Here is a 6000-nt window from a genome sequence, read left to right as displayed (position 1 = left end):
ACAGCCTGAGTTGGCGGCCCTCTAATCATCTCCAGGGTTTGCTTCTGGCACTTCCAGAAGGAGGATTGGGGAAGGCCGCCCAGGAGGCTAATAAAAACTTGGTGTTTGCGGAATTAGGAGAAAGGATGAGCTCCTGGGAACCAGGTGATGTTTTTGTTACACATTCGTAACAGCTGTTTGAACACCAATTTCTCATCCTGTGGTCCTCTAGGACCCCAGAAATCTCTGCTCTGCTCTGGTATGGCCCGACGCCTTGTCTGGGGGAGCCCCGCTTTCTCTCCTACCTTCATCTTAGGTTACCACAATGAATCTCCCTAATACTTTAAGTATGGTAAAATGTCCACACTGGTATGTGACTAGGCAGGTTCGACAGTTACCTCTTTAGTGAATATTTGCATTTCAGTGAGGGAGATGAGGGTCAGCAAGTCAGGGACTTGCATCCAGTCCATTCAGAAACCTGCTCCTACGGACAGGTTGTTCCCCTATACACTGGGGTCTTGGAGTTGGTTGCCTGGGCCGCTCAGGAGAGCCATCAAGTTCAACGAGGCTGCAATCACTCAGGCCTGCTAGGTTCCTGCTGCAGGAACATCTCCCTCACTGTGAAAGGCAGTTAGGGACTGCGGTGGAGTTGCTTCCATTTCTGGTCCAGAGAGACCTTCAGAGTTGGTTATCCCACAGCAGAAGTTCAAGTCGTGAGCACGAGAGTCAGATCCCTGGATTCACACCTCTCTTGTGCTGGCCGGGTAGCCGCTTCCTCCACGGTAAAGAGTTGACAGTACCTTCTATAGACATAGGATTCGTTGAGACAGAGGTGGCAAAGTCTTCCTTAGCACAGTGACTGAAGAGCATGCTCCCACATTGGAAGAGGAATGTGACCACATTTTTAGAAGGATTACCTACTATGTATTAACACGGGCAGTTATCTAGTTAAAGTTTCTTTTTACAGCCACATTTAAAAACAGGTAGTTCAGGTCTGTTTCACTCATCATCTTCAAACCTGCTCCCCTCTCTCCAAGCCATCGGGCCTTTGAGTTTCCTGGGGACATTTTTTTTGGTGTCTGAGTCCCTTAGCTGTAGGTGGTAGAACTTTAGTAACTCCCCCCAAACCCCCTCCCCTCCCTGTGGAGTCTCTTGCCACGCAACAGGCTCTGCTTCAGTGAACTGCACCCCACGGAGTCCCAGGCCCAGGAGACTGGCTTAGAACATCCCACTAAACTCTTGGGAACCAGCCTGCTGGGAAAGCAATTCTCTCTTCTAGTGGGACTTTAATCCTCTCATTGCACAGACTCCTAGCCTCTCCTTTCCCCTCTTTTAGATCTACTCTGCCTCCAGCCTGTTTCTTCCCCGCACAAAAAGTGCTACCAAAAATTTAGAATCAAACTGTAAATTCTAAAATCTGCTTGAGGTTGTCACCTTCCAGCCAAAGGCAGCATCTCATCCATCTTGAAAGAGGAGTCAGCCTTTCTTGAAGACTGGCCTCAGCATGGAGTTTCTATGCGAGAAGCCTTCTAAAAATACCAGGGGAGAGAAGAAGCACCTACAGTTGGGAGTTAGGGAGAGGTATCCTAAGTAGAGGGAAAACCCTTAGGTTGGGAGTCCAGGGGCTGTTAGAGACAGAAAGGGGAAACAGGCCTCTGATATGGATGAAGTCCACCCCTCCCACTGAGGTAGACCAGCCAGCAGCAAGGCTGGGGCCTGGAAGTGCCAGGCTCAGAGAAGGGTGGGTGGGAAGGGGGTTGCCTGAGAGCTCAGTCTCCTGGCTGAACTAGGATATTTATAGCACCTGTCTCTACCTGGATTTATGTGGTCTGTGGCTGTAGCATGTGTGGGGAATGAGGGGGGCACATCTTGCTGCAAGGGCTGATTCTTGGCCTTGGGACTCTGGCTGGAATGAAAGTTCTAAAATCAAAACAAGGGGCCATCTGGGGGAACACCGAGGCAGAATGGCTCTTTAGTGCTGTGTCTGCAGAGCAGTCGGTGATCAGGCTTGGCTAAACCCGGGGCTTTCCAACACCACCTAGTGTTCTATTTATGGCAGCTGTGGGCGCGGGTGAGGCAGGTGTGGGTGGTGGGGGAAGCGTACCCCAGCCTCCCAGTTGCCCGGGGCCGTGGCTCTGTTTCCTGGCTGCTCCTCCAAAGGGTTAAAGCCTGAAAGAATGTTCTGTCTCTCTGGGGATCTGCACTTTGAAAGAGGAGCCCAGAGAGCACGTGGTGGCCCATCCTCTGTTCCAGAACAGCAAAACTAGAGTCCAAGTTTGCAGACCCATCGTCCAGGTCCTCCTCTTCATCTTTTCCTAATCAGTATGTGTCTGGTTGCTCTCAGACTACATTAAAAAAAAAAAAAAAGTAAACAGCTGTCTTTTAGGCTTTTCAAGAAGCCAGAGGACAAAGAATCCTTAGGAAGACTCCACCTTTGGACCTTCCGGCATTGTGTACATATATGAGGCAGCCGTCTACTATGCCTACCTGTAACGCCGGCCCTGACTGCTCCCGTGGCCAATTAGACTGGAAGAGGCCATGGGCAGGGTGGGTAGGAAGATCTAGGAAAACTAAGGACAGTAGGATACCTAGAGAAACAAAAACCATTTTTTGGTTGATATTTGTCCAGCACGTCATTTTCCTCCTTTAACCCCAGGGCGGCACAATGAGGCTGCACTATTCTTAGGGTCACCATTTCACGGATGGCAAAACTGAGGCTTAGAAAGGCTAAGGGACTTGCCTGAAGGTGACGCAGCAAGTGCGAACTTCAGTTTCAAACTCGGATTCTGGGGGACCCCCGAGGGTCGGCGGCGGCCGGGGAGGGGGCGCAGCGGGGACACAGGAGGCGGGCGGGCGGCGGCGCGGGGCGGGGAGCAGGAGCGGGCGGCGGCGGCGCGGGGAGGAGCCGAGCCCGGGGGCGCCGCACAGGCCCGGGCTGCTGGAAAGGCCGGTTTGGTGGCCCGGGGCGAGGGGCGGCTGGCCGGGAACCCCGAGCGGGGCAGCGAGGCCCGGGCAGCTGCCAGACGCGGCTGGTGACGGGCCCGCGCCGGCCGGCCCCCACCTCCGGGCCCCACCTCCGGGCCCGCGCTGCGGTCGGGCAGCGCGCAGGCCACATACCGCGCGGCGCAGAGGAAATGGCTGGAATTCCTCCCGCGGCGCCTCGCTCGGGCCAGGGGCGGGGCGGGGCGGGGCGGGGCGGGCGCCCGAGGGAGCGCGCGCAGGCGCTGCGGGGCGCTGGCGGGGGCGGCCCGGCTCCCAGCCCGGCCCCGGCGGGGGCCCCTCTCCCCTGGGAGCGCTCCGGGAGCTCGAGAACCCGCGCCGGCAGCGGGCCAGGCCCAGCCTCCTGCCCTCTCAACCTGTCCCTGGCTCAGGTTGTCTGGGGGGGGAGGGGGGGGGCTTGTGGGGAGGGGTACTGCACCCCTGCTGATCAGGCAGCGGGCCCCCAGCCTCTGGGGTGACTCGCATCGCACAGCACACACCGCAGGCGGAGGGACATGCCGAAGCTCTGCGCAGTGAGGCCTCTGCAAGTCCCAGCCTACACTTTGGGAAGGCCCTGGCCCGGTATCTCCAAATGTTCTAGGCCCTGGCTTTCTGTGGCTTTGCTGCGCAGGCCTTGCTTTACTACAGGCCTTGGGAGCAGGGCAGGAGTTGGCTTGAAGGGAGAGGCTGACCCCGCAGGAGCAGGCGGGGCCCTGAGTGGTATAGCATGAGGAGCTGGAGGCGGGGAGCAGGGTTAGTAGAGCCGGCCTGAGCAGTGAATTGGCCCGAGGAATGAGGCTGTCTCAGACTGTTCCAGAGTGTGGAGTCATTCTTGGGGTCAGCGTAGCCTGGGATAGCTCCAATGCTTCCCCTGGACAGGACCAAAACGTAACTGGGGGAGGGGGAGGGGAGGATTTGGATGGAGGACCTTAGGTTGGGGTCCAGGTAACCTCTGCTAGGAGGGTAGCCCCTGGGGTCTTGAGCAGGGGCTGCTTGACTCGGGATCTGTCCAATCAAGAATGGCATTTGCCCCCCCCCCCCCCCCCCCAGGACTTGCGCGCTCACTACACTCTCCAGGAAGATCCACACTTCCTTTCTCTGGCTGGCGAGTCCCACTTGGACTTTCAGCTCAGATATCTTTGTGAGTGCTTCCTTGACCCTCCACTCTATTCTCCTCCCTCAATCTTCTTTCACTGCCTGCCTTATTTCCCCTTTCACACGGGATTGTGACCAATTTGTTAATAAATATATGCTCCCAGTTCGATAATAGCTCCACAAGGTCGAGGATTGATCGAATCTCATTTATCTTTGTGGACTCACTGTCTAGTATGGTACTTGCCTTACAGGAAAGACACTTTAAATGTTTGTTGAATGAGTGAATGAATGAATGAGAGAAGGAGGAAGGAATTGGGTGGGCAGGTACAGACAGAAGCAGAGATCAAAGGAAAAGCAGGCGAGATAAGGATCCTGCTAGAAAGCTGTAATCTTTGCTCACTGCATATATAGAGAGAACCTACTATCTAGGCTGTCCTCTCTTACCTGCAACCTCCAGGTGGGCCCAGTCCAGAGGGCCTGACACCATTACTTACCCCAAACCACTCTGACCTTCACAAGGTGATCCAAACCTTTATCCTAATGCCCATTCTCATTCTTTTTTTTATTTGAGAGCGAACAAGAGAGAGAGCACGAACAGGGGGAGGGGCAGAGGGAGAGGGAGAAGCAGACCCCCTGCTGAGCAGGGAGCCCAATGAGGCCTGATCCCACCCAGGCGCCCTCTCACTCTTTCTTACCCTCCCTGGCTTTAGCCTCGGGGTTTGGCTTTGTTGGAGATGTGCATGTTTCTGTCTCCTACCCTTCCCCATCTCTGCATCCAGTACTTCCCATGCTGGCCCTCCTCATTTCTCTGCTTCTGGCTCAGGAGAGTCTGATTCCACACTGAGCAGTGCTGTCCACCTTTTCAGAGGTCTACAGCGCAGAAGGTGATGCCCTGGCCCAAGGCTGGGAGTGGTGATGGGTGGAGACTTGACTTGCCCCTGGAATGGGATGGCTTCCAGCTGGGAAGCAGGGCAGGGACAGAGTTTCCCAAACTGACCCACATCGCTTCCGAGTCCACGTTACAGCTTAAATTTCCACCCTCTCCAGGGACTTCTGAGAAGCCAGACAAAGGCGTGGGGAGGGACTCTCCTGCAAGTCCCTGGGAGGAAATAGGAGCCAGAGACAGGCCTGTCCTAATGCACTTGCCCCTCCGCAGGCGGGCCTCGTGGTGTCGGCAGAACTGGGGAGGGATAGGAGATGAGGTGTCATTTCCACGGCTGCCCCTGGACACTCACCCGTGAGGCGCAGGCTTAGGAAGCCTTGGCAGACCCTTTATACAGACTCAGGCAGACAGAAACACAGACAGCTCACAGTGACAGTATTGGTTCTGGGAATTTTGGAAGTCAAAACCCCTACATTTTTCACAAGAAAAAGGAACAGATTTTGGCATCTTTGCTCCAGAAACGGGAACTGACCAAGACAGTGACCTCTGACGATCACTTCCTCATCTCCGTGCTCAGAAGGGGATGGGTTCCCTAAGCCCTTCTATTTTCTCCCCAGGGTTTTGTGGGCAGGAGCCCTAGGATTCAGTAGAGGAAGGAAGGAAGGGAAAGGGAGATAGGCATGGCAGAGGGAAGAAGGGGAGATATTTTTAAAGTGGCATGTCCTTGAGGATCGAGGAGGCCAGGAGCCTGATGGACATGGGTTGGGGCCAGAAGGCACCTAATAGGTGCTCAGTGTTAATTTCATCTCCTCATGGAAAGAGCATCCATATCGTGTGTCCCTTAGAGCTCACGGATCCTTGGGCCTGTATCTCATAGCCCTGAAGTACAGCAAACACCCTTAAGTGTCTCACCTCCTCTGCATTGACTGAAGACCTACTACGTGTCAGACAAATTGCTAGGTATTGAGTGAATCAAAGACAGCTTTTCTGTTGCAGGAGTTAGACCTGAATCGAAGGAGTTGGGATCACATAAGAGAGCATTAAGAGAATGAAGCCGACAATTA

The 6000-nt window shown here is 54.9% G+C and overlaps 1 long non-coding RNA gene across 2 annotated transcripts in view; it reads left to right on the top strand.

Moving 5' to 3' along the window:
- Window positions 1-3215: 3215 nt before the first annotated feature.
- Window positions 3216-6000, top strand: part of LOC123851017 (uncharacterized) — a 51795-nt gene continuing 49010 nt past the window's right edge. For both annotated transcript variants that reach the window (XR_010405539.1, XR_006792462.3), the window contains exon 1: window positions 3216-3350. This is a non-coding gene — a long non-coding RNA (uncharacterized LOC123851017). The remainder of the gene's footprint in view (window positions 3351-6000) is intronic.

The sequence above is a fragment of the Mirounga angustirostris genome, unplaced genomic scaffold, assembly GCF_029215605.1.
Source record: "Mirounga angustirostris isolate CCGP_5_RB_7025 unplaced genomic scaffold, mMirAng1.0.hap1 SCAF_10, whole genome shotgun sequence".
Classification (NCBI taxonomy): Eukaryota; Metazoa; Chordata; class Mammalia; order Carnivora; family Phocidae; genus Mirounga; species Mirounga angustirostris.
Note: the sequence above shows the minus strand (reverse complement) of the source record. Positions and strands in the feature narration are given on the sequence as shown.